The sequence below is a fragment of the Mesoplodon densirostris genome, chromosome 4, assembly GCF_025265405.1.
Source record: "Mesoplodon densirostris isolate mMesDen1 chromosome 4, mMesDen1 primary haplotype, whole genome shotgun sequence".
Classification (NCBI taxonomy): Eukaryota; Metazoa; Chordata; class Mammalia; order Artiodactyla; family Ziphiidae; genus Mesoplodon; species Mesoplodon densirostris.
Window position 1 is genome coordinate 169,837,202 of NC_082664.1, and position 20,809 is coordinate 169,858,010.

The window sequence follows — 20,809 nt, forward strand, 5'->3', positions numbered from 1 at the left end:
GAATCACACTATGATGAATTTCACCTCAACGTAATATTTAAATTTACTTTAAGAACATGTTTTATTCCCTTAGGATATATGTTCCTGTTCCTTTCATGTTATATCAATGTATGTTCCTTTACAGTTATATCAATTTTACCAGCAATAGTTTCTAATTTTCCATCCCATTATTTGGCTTAAATTTTATATTTTGGTGTGTTGCAGTAGAAATCCCTGCTAAACACTTTCTTTTCCTGATGTCAGCCCCAAACCATCCACTTTCCTCTATGGCATAAAATACGTGAAAGCGGGGAACAAAATCGAAGTGAGAAGAGTTGTCTCGTTTGATAAATGGAGTAAATGTGAACAGAATTCGATCTGTTTGACAAATGGGTCTAATTTAACTGGTGTCCTGAGTCTGGAGGATTTCTCCACTTGGTAAGACCCTTAGTGTTTGCAGGCTTTCTTGCCTCAGTATGTAGAAAAGAATCCAGAAGGTGACTCCTGACCTTTCCGTGGAACTTTCCCCAAGATTTCAATGAATAATGAGATACCACATTTTGTCTAACAAATTGACAGATGTGTTAAAATTAGCATGTTGATGTTTCAGAGATTTGCAGGGATACAAGGAGGGGGAGAGAGGGTCAGAGGATGGGTCACATACCAAAGGGCTTAGAATGGAGTCAGATTTCTCAACAGCCACCCCCAAAGATAGAAGAGAACGGAAAATTACCTTCAAAATGAATCAGGAATGATTTACAACCTAGAATTCTATTTCCAGTCAAATAACAAGTGTGAGTGTTGGACTAGACATTTTCAGACATGCCAGTTCTCCAAGCAGTGGATTCCCTATGGATCCCTTTTCAGGTTTTTGGAAGACATGTTGCAACAAAATGAGGAAGTAAAAGAGAGAGAGAGAGAGAGAGAGAGAGAGAGCCAGAGGAGCATGGGGAAAGAGAGAGGGAGATACAGAAAAGAAGGAAAAGAATTCCCATGACAAGGTTAAAAAAAAAAAAACTGTGCAGAAAGCTAAGGGTGCACCCAATCCAGACTGGAAAAAGAGGCATGAACAATCTTGGAGGTATGTCTGCAGGGCAAAAACACTAATAATGATAATAATAATAGGAATTGACTTATGACCTGATATGTCCCATTGTGTGAGAGGTGGCTACTCTTATACAATCGATTTCAGAAAATTAATACAAAGAGAAATTAACCAACTCATATCTGGCTAGAATAACACTGATATAAGGAATGCACAAGGACAAAAAAGTCATAGATTAACATCATCTAGGAATATAGTTGCAAAATTTTGATAGAACATACAAGTGAATAAATCCAACAAAATATTAAAAATAGCATGACCAATTAACATGTATTCCAGAAAATTTTTTACATGCTTTTTTTCAAATAAATTTATTTATTTATTTTTGGCTGCGTTGGGTCTTTGTTGCTGCGCGCGGGCTTTCTCTAGTTGCGGCAAGCAGGGGCTCCTCTTCGTTGCGGTGCGCAGGCTTCTCATTGTGGTGGCTTCTCTTGTTGCAGAGCATGGGCTCTAGGCGCGCAGGCTTCAGTAGTTGTGGCACACGAGCTCAGTAGTTGTGGCTCGAGGGCTCTAGAGAGCAGGCTCAGTAGTTGTGGTGCACAGGCTTAGTTGCTCCGTGGTATGTGGGATCTTCCCGGATGTGGGCTCAAACCCATGTCCCCTGCACTGGCAGGCGGATTCTTAACCACTACACCACCAGGGAAGTCCCTTATGTGCTTTTTATTAAGGTAATATAGCCAGTTTAAACGGCAAAGGGAAATAATGGACTTTCTTAATATCATAACTTAGTTTTGTTTATTGGTTTGTTTTAAAGAGCTGAGCTGGGGCCCATATACCGTTAATGGGCAAGTCCCACACCACCTCCCCACACCAGGACCTTTTTCCATCTGTTTCCATTTGTTTGTACATCTAGGTGTTTTTTGAAGAAACTGGGAGAAGAAAGAAAAAGGTGATGTGAAATGGAGAAGGATGAAGTGACCATCGTGGTGTAATGTTTGCCCCTTGCGGTCCTTTGGACTAGACTCGTGCTTCTTTTTATAGCAGAGAGACACAGCCAGGAGAAAAAGACATCTGGTCACAAGAGAAATTCTTTCTTTGCAAGGGAGCAATATTTAATTAGGCTTCACTCTAGCCTGGGAGAAAGAGCCATCAGTATACACACACCTGTCTGCACAAAGAGCATTACGATTTCCCATCCAGCTTCCTCAGCACCAGAGCCTTGGAAGGACAGCAATGGCCTTCAACAGTGGATCCACATATTGTTGTCACCGGAAAGTAGGTGTTCTGCTATGATTTAGTAAACTGTCAGTTTCATGTTTTAGGTTCTATGGAGGTTTACAGCTGGGAGTGGTTCCGAAGAGATTCCCTAGCTAATGAAATAGTTGAGATGCCTTGGAGAGAGGTTACATTTGGACAGGCAGAGATGGAATGACTTTCTGGAAAAGAGGAAATAATACAAGAAAAGGCACTGAGGGGGATTAGACAGGCTGTCCTTTAAGGAAGGAGTATGGTCTAGTCCAGCTGGAATAAAGACCCGGAGACAAAGCGTCTTTATGGAGATAAACACCTGGCTGGTAAGGGTTTGAGATCGCCATTCAAGCACGTGCAAATTGTTATGTTGACAATAGATAGTCACTCTTGTTTTTCGCGGAAGGAAATTACATAAAAGAGTGTAGCCGAAACGTACTAATACTAAAGGCTGTTTCTTTCATAACCCAAGTGAAAAGAAATGAAGAGAGACCAGTAAGGATGCTGAATGTGGGAAGAGAAGGGACAATTGTGATGCCATTATCAGGACTATTTAAGTCGGGAGGAGATGGATGGAGATCCTGGTGAGTCATAAATGGGAGGAGGTCTAGCAGGCATGTGGGACATGAACCTGCAGGTGAGGGGGAAAGGGCAGAGGCAGACAGGTAGAGATGGAGGTTGGGGAGTTATTGATCCACACATGGGGTTTTCTGCAGCTCAGTGCCAGGAGCCCTTCTCAGACCCAGGCTGATACTCCACCTTCATTTCTGCTCTGAGGCGTCACCAAGCTCTTGGCCTCAGTTCCTCCAGTCCTCCAGCAGAGAACACACTTTCTTCCACACATCGTGCTTTTCTTTCCCCCTCGTATGGTCTATCCCCACTCTGTAGCCTGCTGAGGAGTAGAACCCAGTCCCCACACATACTCCCTTCTTTCCTCTGGGCTCTGGTTTTAAGATTTTCTTTCTAATTTTTGTAGGGAAGCAGACAGCCAACTGGGACTCAAAGTTCGCTGGGTTCTTACAGTGGGGATCCCTGGTCTATAGTTTCTGACATCCTCTGAAGAGGCCAACAGGACGCTTCCATGAGCCCTCGGCTCCACCCCTCCTTTCCTGCCTTTTGGCTGACGATACCCTCTTCCTCCCAGCATCCCCAGTAAAGGCTGGAACCCCTCATTTTGGCCTCCAGGTGAAACCTGGGCTGCAGGTGTTGGCAACTGGAAGCTCTCCAGACTATATTTCCTCTCTAAGAACCAGTGTCCTCATGTAGAAAGTGGCCCCCGACTCCCACACCAGTCTCACCCATCATGGCCTTTCCCACAGAAGCAAGCAGCCTCTTCCAGTAAGAGTCTACACATTTTATTTCTGAATCCCCCAAATTTCCAAAGTGAGAACTTCTCATTGTAGAACACAGAATTGCTGGAATTAAAACAACTTTCTTTACTCAAAATCCTGCTGTAGAATAGCTATACTCTGCAACCTAATTCAGAAAACAGAGCTGTGTTTCAGTATTTCCCCCTGTGAAATTATTGTTGGGCTACTATTCCTGCTACTAAGGTAAAGAAATAGCCACAGTGCTATAGAGAATTCAGATACAGTTCTTTTCCGTCTTTACAGAATGAAGGCCTAAGATGGACTGCATCTATCTACAAAATCTCTTAAACGCTGTGTTTGTCTGTGGTTCTCCCAATGACAACCACACCATTTCCTGAACATACACAGTGCTAACTCAATGCAGATTCTTCAGACTTTAGGGAAAATGTGGATGGGTAAAAGAAAATAAAAGCAGCCAGAATTTTTTTGTGTTTTTGCTAATTTTTCTCTCCACTAACATACTGTGTTGCTTTAAAGTGGTCTATTACACTGTATCTTGAGATAGTAAGCATAAAAAGTTTCCTTAGATATATTCATTCATATCTATGACATTTCATCTGTTTTCAGTACAACATGTGGGTAAGTAAGATGCAGTGAGTGTCAAGACTAATAGGTTTATCTTCTGCTAAAATGAATAATTTAATAGGCTCCCTTATGAAGGGTGACTTACAAAGCAGATATTTATGCAGTGTTGCACATTTTGTGTGTTTTCTTCAACATTTAAACTCATTGGATATGCTGGGCTTGTAATTTGTAGGAAAGCTTTAAAGGTTGCCAGAAATGAGAGGTGAAGGGAAGTTGAGGTTTTACCAACACCCTGGCATTATGGACACGAGGCTGAAACACAGGCATCTGGGTCTAAATGAACTGAGAATTGGCCTTGGAGTTAATCCAAGGACTTCTGCATGTGTGATTTGGGCACTCACAGACCTGAGTCTTGATGTGCAGGCCTGTAAAACTGGACCCCACTCAGAGGGTCGTTTTGCGTCTCAAATGAAATAATGAAAAAGAAAGACTTTTTTGTAACCTGTAACATACTGTGGAAAAGTAAGGTCATTCTACCATGGGGTCAGTATTTTACTTTGGTTCTCTTACCTCTGAATACAAAAGCAGGCGTGGTTCTCTGGGTCCCTGATTGACAGCAATGCCAAATATGCAAGTCATGATGTAGAGGTTCAGCTATTTTGCAATCATCCATGGAATTAAAAAGGAATACTACAGTGTGGGCTGCCACCCAGGTCGTGCCTTCAGCACCCAGGCACTCCCTTCCCCATCTACTGTGAGTGTAGCAGCTGGCAGCTCACAGCTGAGTCCTCTCCAGGAATTGCCCACATCAGCAGGAGACTGCCTTCCCTAGAGCAGCGTGCTTCTAAAGGTCGCCCGTGTGTCAGCATAAAGGCCCCGCCCCTCGCCTCCTCTGCGGATAACTTGGAAGAGTCTTTCAGCTTGAGGACGGTGGGGTTGGGGTCGGTGGTGGCCCCTTCTGCAGGGGCATCATCACAGTTCATACTCTCCCCCTGTCCCATCCTGCTTCCCCTCCACCCCTTTGTGAGGACTGTTCCCAGGTGCACTGCCTAAAAAAGACTCCTGCTTGTAAATCTCCATCTCAGGAACTGGTGTCTTTTAAAAGCTCTCCACGTAACTCGGATATCCATCAGGGCTGGAAAGGGAAGTTTAACCTTTCCAAGCCCCAGTTTGTTCATCTGACAATTGGAATAATAACTCCTTTAGAGAGTTTTTGTTAGAAGAGATTTATAATGTGATAACACAATATCCACAACATTGTAGATACTCAGGGACTGTTGGTTGTGGTTTTCTTTGTAGCCAATCCGGAAGAACAAAGTTTACAATCCTGTGTGATTGGGCCTTAGGTAGGTGTGCTTTAATTAGACCTTCAGACAAAGACAATAATAAAAATAATATTTAATTCTAGAAAGATGTAAGAGTAATTTATTTGGGTATCAGATACCAAACAAGAGATAGTGAGAAGGCTATTGCATGAACTGAAGGAAACATGATGTTTGTTATAGAGAGATTTTTGTAAGAAAAGAACTCATACACACCAAGTTTATTGTTGAATATTGTTTGAAAAAATGATGACTAAAGTTTATAGCTAACATGAGAGCATAATATATTTGGTGCGTGTTGGCTCAAGTCTCAGGGATAATTAAAAGATCAAAAATATTAACTAGGAAGGTAAAGTAGAAACTTTGGGGAGAACTCGTATTTGTTCTTCATGTAATTTTTTAAATTGCCATTATTTTATAGGAAATGGTGACCAGCTTTTCTCATCTAGAAGAGGAGAAAACTATCTAAATCTCTTGGATTTCATTTGGGAGGTGGGAGTTGTGTGGAAAGGCACACAACTCTTAAAATTTTTCATTTTCCTGCTTAGGTACTTTTTAAAAAAGTGTCAAGGTACCCTTACCTTCTGTACAAAAAGATACTCATCAAAAGAATCTGTTGTAATTTCTGCATCTTAAGTAGGATTGGATGGGACAGGATACTGTCAGGATTAATAAAGAATAATTATCCATCTTGTCCCCCAGTAATCCAGATTAGTTTAAGAGCTTTAAGTTGTTTAATTCAGAATTTTTTCCCCTAAAGAATTTATAAATGATTATCAGACTTTGATCAGAGCAAAACTCAGGTATAAGAACTAGGTTGTTTGCACTAAGGTTTGTCACTTATTTAAAAAGAAAGTCAGATAAACTAGCTAATTTTCATATTATTTCCCACTTGTATTTACCAGTTGTAACTCAGTCTCCTAGACCTTTGCAACTCATAGCAACAAAATAAGATCACAGTTAATATCTTTTGTAACTTTTAAAAAAAATTTAAAATACTTCAGATATATAGGTAAGTATATATAGAGGCTAATTTAATGAAAGCTTTTATACATGACACCTTATTTTATAAATTCTTGATAATTTTAGCACATTTATCTCAGATTATTTTAAGCAATAAAATATTATGAGGTACTTGAAAACCCTCTCTACATCCCACTATAATCCCATTCTCTGTCTTCCCTTCTTAGAGGTAACTATTATCCTGGATTTGCATTTATCATTACAGTAATTATTTTTACAATTTTCATATATATATGCAAATAATGATTGAAAAATATAGTATTTTTTCATATAACTGTCACATTTCAACATGCTTTTTCTGGTTAAATATTAAGTTTTTAAGATTTATCTAAAGTGAGATGTGTAAATTTAATTCATTCATTTACCCGCTCTACAGTATTTCTTTATATGATCGATAACAATGTATTCATCCACAGTCCTGTCTTTGATAATCTAGTAACTATTTCTAATTTTTCTCTATTATAAAGATCTACTGTGTCCTGCATGAGGGCTTCTCTGTGGTCTATACCAAAAGTGAAACAGTTGGGTCCCAGGGCCACAAACACCTACAGTTTCACTCAGTATTTCTAATTTGTTCTTGACAGTGGTTTATAATGTTGCATTCTCTCCAGTGCTGTGCAAGAATTCCCAGTTCCTCACAATCTGATCCTCACTTAGTATTACAGTTTTTTAAACTCTGCTAATCTGGTGATAATAAAATTCTCCTTCCTTCCCTTCTGACTGTCAGTGCTAAAGGTTCTTTCCTATGTGAGTGAATTGTAGGATCTTGACATTTTCATATTTTGAGTGTACCTCATAACAGAAATAAAAGTCAAGTCCCCTTTCTTTTAAATTTCATCATGAACTCCAATTTTTTTTTTCTTTTTGTCAATTGTAGTTTAATTTCTGACTAGTACAGATTTGCCAGATACAATGAGTTCAAACCTTAGTTCCATCAATTATTAGTTGTGTTGCCTTGGGCGGGTCACCTCAACTTCTCTTTGCCACATTTTCTTTGATAATAAAGTGTAACCTTCGTAATCTTTGGGGTTCCTCTGCCTTAACATTCTATGTGTCGTGATTTTCCACACTGGTGGTATTCTCCTGTACATTTTGTTTCCAGTTTTATTGCAATATAATTGGCTAAAACATTGTGTTAGTTTAACCCATACATCACAATGATTTGATATATGTAGATATTGCAAAAAATCACCACAATAAGTTAACAGCCATCACCTCACATAGTTACATTTTTTTTCTCCCTGTGTTAGGAACTTTTATGATCTACTCTCTCAGCAACTCCATAATTACTTTAAATGGATGAATGGCTTGGATTCCAGGTTTCCAAAGATAGATGCTCAAATCCCAGTGCATTAGCCTGAAAGGTTTCCTTTCCTCACTAATGTGTGGACACAGACGCAGGGGCTCCGAGGGAGGAAAATGGTGCCTGGAACACTTGAGCTAAGTAATGTCTGGGAAGTGCTCCATCATTCCATACTCAGTGATGGAAACAATATCCCGGGAGTGTGTGATTTGAAGGAGGAGCTTGGAATCCTGCTGCTCATCCTTAGACTTCTACGTTATAATCCAGGACTCTTCCTTGAAGACAGAGCAGCGCATTATCAGTGAGAAGATGGAAAGCACCATGGTTGCAGGTGCCTACTTTATCATTAAAGTAGGTTCACAGTCTAGTTTTCATCACATACTCCCTATGTTATCAAAACTCTTTGAGATTTAGTTTCTTAGTTGGTATAATATATTTATTATGAAAACAATGTTTATTTTAGTCTGGCAATAATATTTACTTCATAGGCTTATTGAAATGTTTAAACAAAAGGTGTTTAAACCCCTTGGCATAGATTCAAACATGTCATAGTACTTACTATTACCTCTATTTATAGTATATATTATTTAATTACTGTTGACATGTTTCTTTCACTCACTACACGGGGAGTGCCTTAAATACAGAACATTTGTCCTGCTCTACTGTCCCTTTGGTGTCAAGTTTAAAGACCATACATAATAGACACTCAGAAATGTTTTGCATTAATAATCAAGGTGGCACTTTAGGAATATTAATCTAGTGGAGTCACATGATAGATCCGAAAGTAGTAAGCCTAGGAGATTGGCTAAGACAGCAGCCCCCAACATTTTTGGCACCAGGGACCGGTACTGTGGAAGACAATTTTTCCACCGACTGGGGTGGGGGGGCGGGGGGATGATTTCGGGATGATTCAAGTGCATTACATTTATTGTGCACTTTATTTCTATTATTATTGCATTGTAATATATAATGAAATAATTATACAAGTCACCATAATGCTGACAGGAGGTGGAGCTCAGGCGGTAATGCAAGTGATGGGGAGTGGCTGTAAATACAGATGAAGCTTCGCTCGCCCGCTGCTCACCTTCTGCTGTGCAGCCCAGTTCCTAATGGGGCCCAGGTTGGGGACCCCTGGGCTAAGAAATCTTTACAATATGAGGAAATTTAATGGGAATGTGTGATCAGAAATGACGATAAGGATAAATAGGGGTTAAAGACTTAACCTTGGTCTCTGAGGGAGCCAGTTTCTGTCTAAAGGGTGCCATGTTTCCCTGGTAGAGCCCTAGATTTGGTCTTTGCTCAAAAGCCACTTACTTTGAGAATGTTTTCCTGGGTGAGAATGGGGATGAGGACAGTTTACTTTTGAACACAAAAGTCCTGGTTTCTTTATGGTTCCTCTAAACTCAGGTTGAAATTTAACAGCACTTTTTAAAGCTCCTTTCTCTCTTTGCATATGTTATCATATGTAGATAAAAGAAACTAGCTGGATCTTTGGACATTCTATCTAGAAATCTCCTTATCTGGATCCACAAGTTCATTAGATACATGTTCTATTTTCCACATTCTGCAGGTGACAGTTTTTCTTTTCTTTTCCCTACGACATAATATAGGTCATCGTTTCTCCAGCATTTTCCTCACTGTCCTTCAAGTCCTCCCAACTGTCTCCTGAGGCACTTCCAGCTTCTACCTGCTACCTGGTTCCAACACTGATACTACGTTTTGGTATTTGGTTATGGCTGCATCCTGCCTGGTAACAAATTCTGTTCCAGATAGACTGCAAGTACACCAAGAGATAGACTATGGGAACTGCCAGTCTCTTAAAGTCCGGACCCAGAAACCTTGCAACATCACTCTGATCAAGCTTCCCCAGATTGAAGAGGAGGTTCCATAGCTGCCACCTCTCGATGGGAGTGGTGTCAAATAAATTGGAGACATTTTGAATCTATCACAGATGGGGAAGGATGAAGGGGGAGCGGGTTTGAAGATGAAAGTTCAATTCAGCATCTGAAATTGAGAGAGACAAGTTAATATTTCAAATAGATGCAGCAATGTGGATGGACCTAGAGATTATTATAATAAGTGAAGGCAGACAGGAACAGACAAATATTATATGATATCAATTATATGTGGAATCTAAAAAATGAACTTATTTACAAAACAGAAACAGGTGCACAGACATAGAAAACAAACTGATGGTTACCAAAGGGGAAGGAGGGGAGGGCTAGATTGGGAGATTGGGATTGACATGTACACACTACTATATATAAAATAGAAGAACAACAAGGATTTACTGTATAGCACAGGGAACTATATTCACTGTCTTGTAATAAACAATAATGGAAAAAAATGTTTTAAAGAATATGGGTATATACGTATATGTAATGTATAACTGAATCACTTTGCTGTACACCTGAAACTAACCCAATACTGTAAATCGACTATACTTCAATTTAAAAAAAATTTCAAAGAGACACTTGGATATGACTGTGGGCCCCTAAACAGAGCTCTGAGCTTGGTGGATAAATCTGGGAGCTATGAAAATGAACAGTATTACCCCCAAAGAGAGTGTGAAGCAAGAAGAGGAGAAGGCTCAATGCTAACGACCGAGAAACTCCAGGTGAGGCAGTTCACGATATAGGAGAGGAAGACTGTGCAGGACAGGAAGGAAACCAGGCCAGTGTGGAGTTTCCAGAAGCCAGAGAAGAGAACAAGTGAAGAAAGCAAGAGTGCTCAAAGGATGTGTGTGCGCTTCCTCCTCAGGCGTCCCTCCAGCTCCACTGAATGGACCACATTCTTGAACAAAAAAACAACAACATACTCTCCTACTGGGTTAAAATTACCAGCAGGGTTTCAGCCAGACTCTGAAATTTGTTTTTGTGCAAAAGTCAGAAAATATTTAAATCATGTGAATTTCCAAGGGGAGAAAATGTAAAAACAGAATAAACTTAACAGCCATGACACTTAGAGGCTGAGCAGAATACATTCGTAATTGGAACAAGACGAGGTCCGAGAGAAAAGGAGCATACAACCAACAGCGTGTCTGCAAACTGGCCTCGTACGCAAGAATCAGACATTTTGCCATTTCACCCACTTGTTTTTAAGGAGAAGGACAGTCCTCTGGGAAAGTTAAGAACTAAGATATGATATATTTTCTCACTAAGTATAGATCATGTAAGAATGCTGTTGACAAGTAGAAATTTCCTTTCTACTTCATGAAAGTGATTTTTGTAAACGATGGCCACGTGGTTGGTAGTGCAGGACAAGTACAAGCTGGCTTGCACTTATTGGAAGTGAACACTGCAATTTGTTTAAAATATTCTTCCATCCTAGGACACCTTATTCATCCTCAGACCAGCTCTTGTCCACTCAGGATGTCAGGATTTCACCTCACCTCCACCCGGGTCTTTCAATGGACACAAAGCACCAAACATAAAACAAGAACATCTAGAGTCTTTGCTCTTTAAGAGGCCCTGGAACCCTCTCTATGGATGGTTGCCGGCTATGGAAAGAAATTATAATACACGACATGAACTATTACATCAACATCCTTGGGGGTGTGAGGGTTCATCTCTTGTTGGGAGGTAACCATAAAGCCACTTTTATATGGAGATTTCTAAATTCCTGAAGCTCTGGAGAAAACGCCATCAACATAACATCCTCCATGTTTAATATAAAAAGCCAACCCAACACTTTGCTGCCATACCTGTCAGGGCAGGTGTCACTTCCTTCAGGTTGGTTGTCTCTGAAATATCCTAAGAAGGATTGTAAAGTCCTGACAGCAATTAAGTATAAAAATGCAGAGAAAATGGCTAAAAGTATTCACAGAGAGGTGAAATGTAAAAGATTCCAGGAAGTTGCTGGGAAACTGCACAAGTTTTTCCACAAGATTGATTTGAATTTTGGAAAAATCTTCTAGCTGCCCAGAGTTTATGCAAATCCAAGTTCTGAATGTTTTTGAAGTCTACCCTATTAATTGTAATATATAATGGAAAAAACTAATTATCTTGGAACTGTGCAGCTGCATGTAACCTTCAGATTAATATCAGAGTTCAAAGACAGAAGCAGATGTGTAAAGCAGAAGTGATGCCAGATATGTACTTTGGAACATTAGGAAATATTTGGTTTGATGAAAGAGTCTTATTCAATAATAATTTTCCATCTCTCAACCATGACGATGGGATTAATATATATTAGTCTGTCAAATAGGTTGCTGTTTTTCATCGTATTTGTTATTTTTCCATTTGGGGCTTAATAGACAGGAAATTGCAGCTTTTTCGGAGCTTGTGTAGATTTTGTAAATCCCAAGTGGAAGATACTCAGAAAAACAAATCCAAATAAGGTACCTCTGCTATTGTCAATTGAAATTTATTATTCTCCTTTTAGCAGAACTGAGAATCACGCTACACAATTCAATTTGCTGAAATTTGTCTGCTAATTTTTCAGCTAAATAGCTGAGATTTGGACACAAATTTTTAAGACAGCAAATGTTTGTTGGCATCATGCTTTAAACAACCTTTCTAAATGCCTTGGGAAGCCAGCCCAGATTTTGGGGGCTTGGAAAAGCCCAAAGTCAAAGATGCTGAATAACCACAGTGACTCTGAAAGAGGCCTAGCTTTTTGACACTGGCTTATCTTTACTGAAAGCCAGCCTTTGATCAGAAGAGTATAAAACTATTTCACTTGGAAATGATTTAGTTAAAACTGTCCACAGCAAAGCTGACTGGAAGAAAATACAGCAAAATGTAAAGAGTTGTCATGTGTGGGTGGGAGGACTATGTGTGTCTTTCGATTCTTCTTCCAATTTTCCTTCCTTTTTCTAAATTTTCTGCAATGAGAGTGGAATGGTGTTTAACGGAGATAAAACTAAGTATTTTTAAATGTTCTAATTAAAGGTTACCTCACACTTAACAGGTTGCCAGCTCCTTTAGAAAATGAACACATTAGCTTAATAAGTGGCTAGAATTTATAAGTGAATTTTAAAATTCTCTAGTCCTCCTGGAAATGTATATTTATTGATAGAGAACAGGGAAACCTGCATCCCCTGACCTCCAGTATTTGTGGAGTATGAGCTTTCCCTATTTTCATATACCAATCAATAGCATGATTTTTTTTCTTTATCTTACAACCTGAAAACATGGTACAGAGTTAGTGATGATTTGTTTTCCTTAACAAAAATCAACCATCACTACATCTTGGCAGATTAAGATACCAAATTGTAGGGTAATGAATTATGAAGGGTTAGATCCAGGACAGTTGTCAGGGGAGAGGCAAGGCTGATCTTCCTGGACTCAGTCTCATCCAAATGTTACCACCATAGAATGAGCCATTGGAGGAGACATGAGAGAAGATACAAACTCTAGTCTGGAAAAGCAGCATCCACCATCAGTAGCAGAAGAGAGGGAAAGGAGAACGGATCCTGAGTAACTCTGCAACCAAAAGCTAAAATAATGGGCCAACTTCCCGACTTTCTCCCTGGTTCTAAGGACGGTGTGACTGCAGAGGCTCAGTGCCTGTATCTGCTGCCACTGCGTCAACAAGTGCCGAGAAAACAATGCCTGGTCGTTAATCCATCTGCCATATTTGGAAGCCCCTACTCTATGCTAAGCGTTATGCTAAATGTTTCACATTCCTTACCTCATTTAGGACTCTACAGCAGGTGCTGTAATCCTGCTTTTCCAGGAAAACCTGAAGCTCAGGGTGGTAAATAAACTTCTCAAGATCACACATCCAAGAAATGGCAGAGTTGGAGTCTGAACCCAAGTTTGTATAACTTCAAAGCCAGTTCCCTTGTGTTATGATACATTTCTCCTAACATCAGTTTCACATAGTGACATATGTCTGGCTCTCAGCAACTTCATAACATCATTACATGGGTTCTCACACCAGCACTGTGATGTAGGCGAAGGTATCACTTCTCTCCTAGACATAAAAGCACAATAAGCAGAGGGATAGAGTGCCTCGTTCAAGGCCACAAACCTAGAAACAGCAGAAATGGGGCACCAACCTAGGATTCTGGTCTTTTCTTTTCCTTTTAGTCCATAACGCATAGTCTGCGATTTCTCATTTCACCGGTAAAATCTTTGTGTAGCAGTGAAAGCCATACGTTTTCTACCAACTGAACAGGAAGAATAATAACCCAGGCAGAACATAGGATGTTAATAATCCTGCCAGGGCTTGGGATTAACCTCTCCCTCTAAAAGAGACAAAATATGCAAACTCTGACTAGCATAATGAGCTAGATTTGCATCTTATCCTAAGTATGGATTTCATTAGTTACTTCATCTATGGCTTTTCTATGAAAATCTGGAGCCTATATTTTATGAGCAACAAAGTCCTGTTAGATGCCTGTGATGAATTCCTTTTTAGCTTTAAATACCACCGTCAGGATGACAGAAGTCCTATTCAATGATTAACTGCAACCTATTTTCTACATGTTTGAACCCAAGTACTTTTTAATTGGATGCTCTCTCCTTCAGACCTGCTTTGAAGCTCTCCATTGACCAGTTATTGCCACAATAAGGCTGGAAAACAACCCCTCCAAAAACAGAGTGGCTTATAGCAACATGCTGTTATTCTCACGCTCTGAAATCTGCATATTGGCTGTGGATCTGTGGCTCCAGGTTGGGCTCGGCTGGGCAGCTCTGCTTTAGACTGTGGCTGGGCTGATCTGGGTACCAGGTCAGTCTCCAAGGGTTAGGTTCAGATCTATACCGTCTAGGTTTACTCTGGAGACAAGGCTAGAGGGGCAGCTGATCCTGAAATTCAGAAGGCCCTCCAGAGAGCAGTTAAGCCATGTCTGAATGTGTCAAATGTTACCAGGATGGGTCTGTATGATAGATTCCTGGGAGGCTTGGGTTTTGAAATATAAAAATGCCTGTAATAGTGCCTTGACCACATCATCCTTTTGATGGGGGCAGTTGGGGAGATGCCATATCCCCATAGCCATAAAGTGCCCCTCCACTATCTCCAAGCTACAGCACACTTTTGGACTATGGGATGGAATAGCTACATAACACAGGGTTAAACAACAAATAGGTTCAGGTGATAAAGTATAATATACACGGTTACATCAAACCTAGAGCTGAACCCAGGCTTATGACAAATATCAAAACAGTAAGTGAAAAGGACTACACTCTCCTTTTTTGCCCTAAAATTTTAATTTCCGGGGAGGGAGTCATGAGCATCTGAGGCATCCATAGACAGAAAAATTTAATGAATAAAATATTGTCAACTTGGTTCCCTATTTCCAAACTGATTAGAATGGCAGAGACAAAAATGATTGTTAGTGATTTTTTCCCCACATTGCAATACCCTGCTGTGATTATGTTTTATTTTGCATAATGAAAGGATAGCACCTACTCAAGTGGCCTAAGTTTACACTTGCATGTTTCAAATATCGGCATTCATAATTTATGGTCAGCTGATTTATACTACTTCATTTGAGTAGACAGAAAATGCTTCTCATTAAAAATAAATCCCTAACACATGAAAATTTTATCTTTTATTTTTCCATGTTGAGTTTTTCATAGTCATTGGATAAATGTTGCTGCAAAATCTAATTTTAAATTCTGATACATTTTTATGTCCTTATATTAAATTCTGAACACATATCCTATGTCTGGGAATATTATGACATAAAAAACTGAAATACAAAATGAAGGTATTGCAGATGTCTAACAAGAAAACATGGACATACAAATACCCTTGTAAATTTACCTCAGTAAATTATAATTCAATTTTGCTCCAGATTTAAAAACCTTGCTTTTTGGTTTGAGTGGGGGTATACTTGCCCCACTTGGCACTGTTCACTTCCCATGAAAAGCAATCCTGTTATCTATCTGCTTTGACCCCTTTGGATGCACAGTTGTGGTGGAGCCACTATTCCAATTTTGCCCCCTGAGACAATACTTCCTTCTGCACTTTCTCAGTTTATCCCTCATAGACCATGGACATGCAACCCAAGGCTTTACAACATCCCCTGGCTTCCAGGAAGATATAGACTGACCTGGATTTAGCCATCCCAGGAAGGTTCTGGTTTGCTGGGAGGGGATTCTAAGAGTCGGGACATCATCACAGATACTGGCCAAGCAGAGCTGTTGGCTTTAATTGCCACTTTCAATCAGATCACCTTTAATTTTATGCATCTTTATATGAGAGTTCCATATACCATCTCATTTGAAAACAAGGTTCTCCCTTTCTTAAGTTCCTTATAAACACTGTCTTATAACCAGCTCAGAAGATATGAGGCAATGACAACATTCTCTGATGTGCTTTTCACTGAGTCCTAGGAAAGCTTACTTTCCAGATCTATCTGTATATAAATATACAGATAGGGTGCTCAGTGACCTGCTAGCAGTCACTCAGTTTGTGTCCTTCTTGAGTCAAAATTTTTAACTGCAGAAATTTTGTAAGAGGCAAACTGGTGATTGAGGAGATCACATAATTTCATCTATTAGTGTCTGCCCATAAGCTCACCCTGCAATCTTCCATGCACTTTTGATAAGCATCAAGAGAACAGCATTGCCACCAATGCTGATGGGCATCTCACAGGTATAGGGAAAGATTCTGCAAATGCCTTTTCTTCCTCCTATTTACACCTTTATGAGCCTTCATACAATTTTAGTAGGCATTTATTTGTATACGTTTATGATGTCCAAGAACATGCTTAATCATTGTTCTTTAATATTCTCTGTAAAAGGAAAGCCTCCTCTGTTGTAGCACACAAAGGAAGGTGATAAGTAAAAGTAGCTTCTATCCCTGGAGACCTTGATTTCCCAAAGAGCTTTTATGTTGATTAATTCATGTAATATTCACAAACACTTTGGCATGAAGATAATGCTACTAAAGCAAAGGAAATTGTGAAAAGCACTGGTTTTAAAGCAGATGACTCCAAGAATCACCTGTTCTATCTTTTAACCATCAGCTGGTTAGTTATCTTCATCACAGGCCAGCCTGGTTCCAACTGCCCGACTGTGAGGTTAGCCCTAGGGTCTCCAACCATTTGTCTTTTGTTCTTCTTGAGAAGAATTTTTTTTAAGGCAGATAAAGGCTTGTTTTTTTATTGAATGAGTGGTCTATCTAATTGCCGAGGTCACTATGTACAGAGAAGAGAGGGAGAACTTTATTTCTTGGTCTCTTCCTCCTTGGACAGAGTCTTGATGATTTCTTCCTTCTTGGCCTGGAGCCGGTCTTCATGGTCCTTGCAGGCTTCCTTGGTCTTAGGCCTGCGGGCCTCAGCCTGGTCCGCCCGAAGCTTCTCGCAAGCCTTGTCTGCCTTCAGCTTGTGGATATGTTCCATGAGAATCCGCTTGTTTTTGAACACGTTACCCTTCACTTTCAGGTATAGGCTGTGATACCTGTGGTGGTCAATCTTCTTAGATTCACGGTATCTTCTGAGCAGCGGGCACAGAATTCTCATCCTCCTCATCCAGGTTACCTTTTAGGGCATTCGAGCACTGGCAGTACCCTTTTGCTTACCTATGTCCATAGGCCTGCCTTTTCTGTGGGCCAAGGTGTTTTTCTGGCATCAAGCCTGGGAATGGACCATCACAGGTTTCTGGATGATGAGGCCATCTTTGATCAGTTTCCGGACGTGCTGACGGGAGTTGGCATTGGTGATTTCCTTAGTCTCATTGGGGTCCAACCAGACCTTCTTTTTGCCACAGAGGAGGACCTGGAGGCAAGCCTCTTCTGAAGCCTGAGCATACTCATGGCTGCAGCTGCAGTGGTGAAAGGTTAGAAGATTTTAGATAAGTTGGGAATCAAATAAAATGCCATTTCTTTTACTAATTGTCCTTCATGTAAGTTGAAGTTGCCATAACTGAATTGGCTGAATCTCTAAATCCCCCTGTGACCTTTTATCTGCTCTTTAAAGTTGGTTCTGTAGTTTAGTTTTTAAAGAGGTATTATCAGTTATTGAGCCCTTACCGCTCACCCTTGAGGTCTCAGCTTAAGTATCACTTTCTCACAAAACATTCCCAAACTATCCTGCCTACGTTTGGTCACCTGGTAATATGCACACACAGAGCACTGTAAATTTCTTTTAATCTATATCCTGCAGCTTTAATGACCGATTTCTTCTTCTTTAATAAACTATAACTTCCAGGACGGTGGAGGATGCCTCGTTCACTAACCCCAGACTCAGGCCTAATGTAACAGCCAGTTCATCCAGATCCAATATAAATTTAGATACATGTGAATAAATGCAGGGCAGCACTGTAGCCACTGAGGATGCCAAGCTCTAGAAGCACCTCAGGGAGTTCACTGTCTAGTCAGGCATGCAGGATGGATGAATATAAATACAAACAATACGAAGATAAAGTAAGGAATAATCAAATGCTTTTTTAAAAAGCTATAATCTCAGTGAGGTTTACATGGATTTAGGGGAGGGAGAATTGTAGCTCGGGATGACAAAGCAACCAGAGGGATGAAGCAACTTAGCTCCATGGAGAGGGAGTCACCTTGGCCATGGTGAGTCATGCATAATGGACTTTAGGGAGACATCTGTACCTTTTCATTTTATTCCACAGGATATGTAATATCCTATTCTCTCTCTCATTCTCTTTTTAAAATTCTTTTTTAACCAGACGTAGTAATTCCAAAAGCAAACCCTTTGGGAACATTTAACGTTTAACATGATGATATGTAGAGGTAAAAAATGAGAAGGGAAGGCGTCCATTTTTGTAACCGTCCACAGGGCATAAGAAGGACAACGGTAAGTGAATAGGGGAGGAAAAGCTTCCTTCTGCCCACTTAGGTTCTGTGGCTGGGCCTAAGAATTAAACTGGCATAAGATAGATGAACAGGAGAAAGCCTACAGGTGTTCTTTAATACAGCCCACCCTTAAACAAAGCAGGTCTGAACTGCACAGCTCCAACTATATGAGGATTTTTTCTTTTTCTTTTTTTTAACATCTTTATTGGAGTATAATTGCTTTACAATGGTGTGTTAGTTTCTGCTTTATAACAAAGTGAATCAGTTATACATATACATATATCCCCATATCTCTTCCCTCGTGCGTCTCCCTCCCTCCCACCCTCCCTATCCCCCCCCTCTAGGTGATCACAAAGCACTGAACTGATCTCCCTGTGCTATGAGGCTGCTTCCCACTAGCTATCTATTTTACACTTGGGAGTGTATATATGTCCATGCCACTCTCTCACTTTGTCCCAGCTTACCCTTCCCCCTCCCCATATCCTCAAGTCCATTCTCTAGTAGGTCTGCGTCTTTATTCCCATCTTGCCCCTAGGTTCTTCATGACCCTTTTTTTTTTTTTTTTTTTAGATTCCATATATATGTGTTAGCATATGGTATTTGTTTTTCTCTTTCTGACTTACTTCACTCTGTATGACAGTCTCCAAGTCTATCCACCTCACTACAAATAACCCAGCTTCGTTCCTTTTTATGGCTGAGTAATATTCCATTGTATATATGTGCCACATCTTCTTTATCCATTAATTTGTTGATGGACACTTAGGTTGCTTCTATGATCTGGCTATTGTAAATAGAGCTGCAATGAACATTTTAGTACATGACTCTTTTTGAATTATGGTTTTCTCAGGGTATATGTCCAGTAGTGAGATTGCTGGGTCATATGGTAGTTCTATTTTTAGTTGTTTAAGGAACCTCCATACCAATTTACATTCCCACCAACAGTGCAAGAGGGTTCCTTTTTCTCCACACCCTCTCCAGCATTTATTGTTTGTAGACTTTTTGATGATGGCCATTCTAACTGGTGTGAGACAATATCTCATTGTAGTTTTGATTTGCATTTCTCTAATGATTAATGATGTTGCGCATTCTTTCATGTGTCTGTTGGCAATCTGTATATCTTCTTTGGAGAAATGTCTATTTAGGTCTTCTGCCCATTTTTTGATTGGGTTGTTTATTTTTTAGATATTGAGCTGCATGAGCTGTTTATATATTTTGGAGATTAATCCTTTGTCTGTTGCTTCATTTGCAAATATTTTCTCCCATTCTGAGGGTTGTCTTTTGGTCTTGTTTATGGTTTCCTTTGCTGTGCAAAAGCTTTGAAGTTTCATTAGGTCCCATTTGTTTATTTTTGTTTTTATTTCCATTTCTCTAGGAGGTAGTTTAAAAAGGATCTTGCTGTGATTTATGTCATAGAGTGTTCTGTCTATGTTTTCCTCTAAGAGTTTGATGGTGTCTGGACTTACATTTAGGTCTTTAATCCATTTTGAGTTTATTTTTGTGTATGGTGTTAGGGAATGTTCTAATTTCATTCTTTTATATGGAGCTGTCCAGTTTTCCCAGCACCACTTATTGAAGAGGCTGTCTTTTCTCCACTGTATATTCTTGCATCCTTTATCGAAGATAAGGTGATCATATGTGCATGGGTTTATCTCTGGGCTTTCTCTCCTGTTCCATTCATCTATATTTGTTTTATATTTGTTTTTGTGCCAGTACCATACTGTCTTGATTACTGTAACTGTGTAGTATAGTCAGAAGTCTGGGAGCCTGATTCCTCCAGCTCCATTTTTCTTTCTCAAGATTGCTTTGGCTATTTGGGATCTTTTGTGTTTCCATACAAATTGTGAAATTTTTTGTTCTAGTTCTGTGAAAAATGACAGTGGTAGTTTGATAGGGATTGCACTGAATTAGTAGATTGCTTTGGGTAGTAGAGCACACAATGAAGAATCACAATGTTGATTCTTCCAATCCAAGAACATGGTATATCTCTCCATCTATTTGTATTATCTTTAATTTCTTTCATCAGTGTCATAATTTTTTGCATACAGGTCTTTTGTCTCCTTAGGTAGGTTTATTCCTAGATTTTTTTTTTTTTTTTTTTTTTGCTGTACGCGGGCCTCTCACTGTTGTGGCCTCTTCCATTGCGGAGCACAGGCTCCAGACACGCAGGCTCAGCGGACATGGCTCACGGGCCTAGCCACTCCGCGGCATGTGGGATCTTCCCAGACCGGGGCATGAACCCGTGTCCCCTGCATCGGCAGGCGGACTCTCAACCACTGCACCA

The 20,809-nt window shown here is 40.0% G+C and overlaps 1 pseudogene; it reads right to left on the reverse strand.

The window, feature by feature from the left end:
• Positions 1 to 16,936: 16,936 nt before the first annotated feature.
• LOC132487701 (large ribosomal subunit protein eL19-like) lies at positions 16,937 to 17,526 on the reverse strand (annotated as a pseudogene).
• Between the last annotated feature and the right edge of the window lie 3,283 nt (positions 17,527 to 20,809).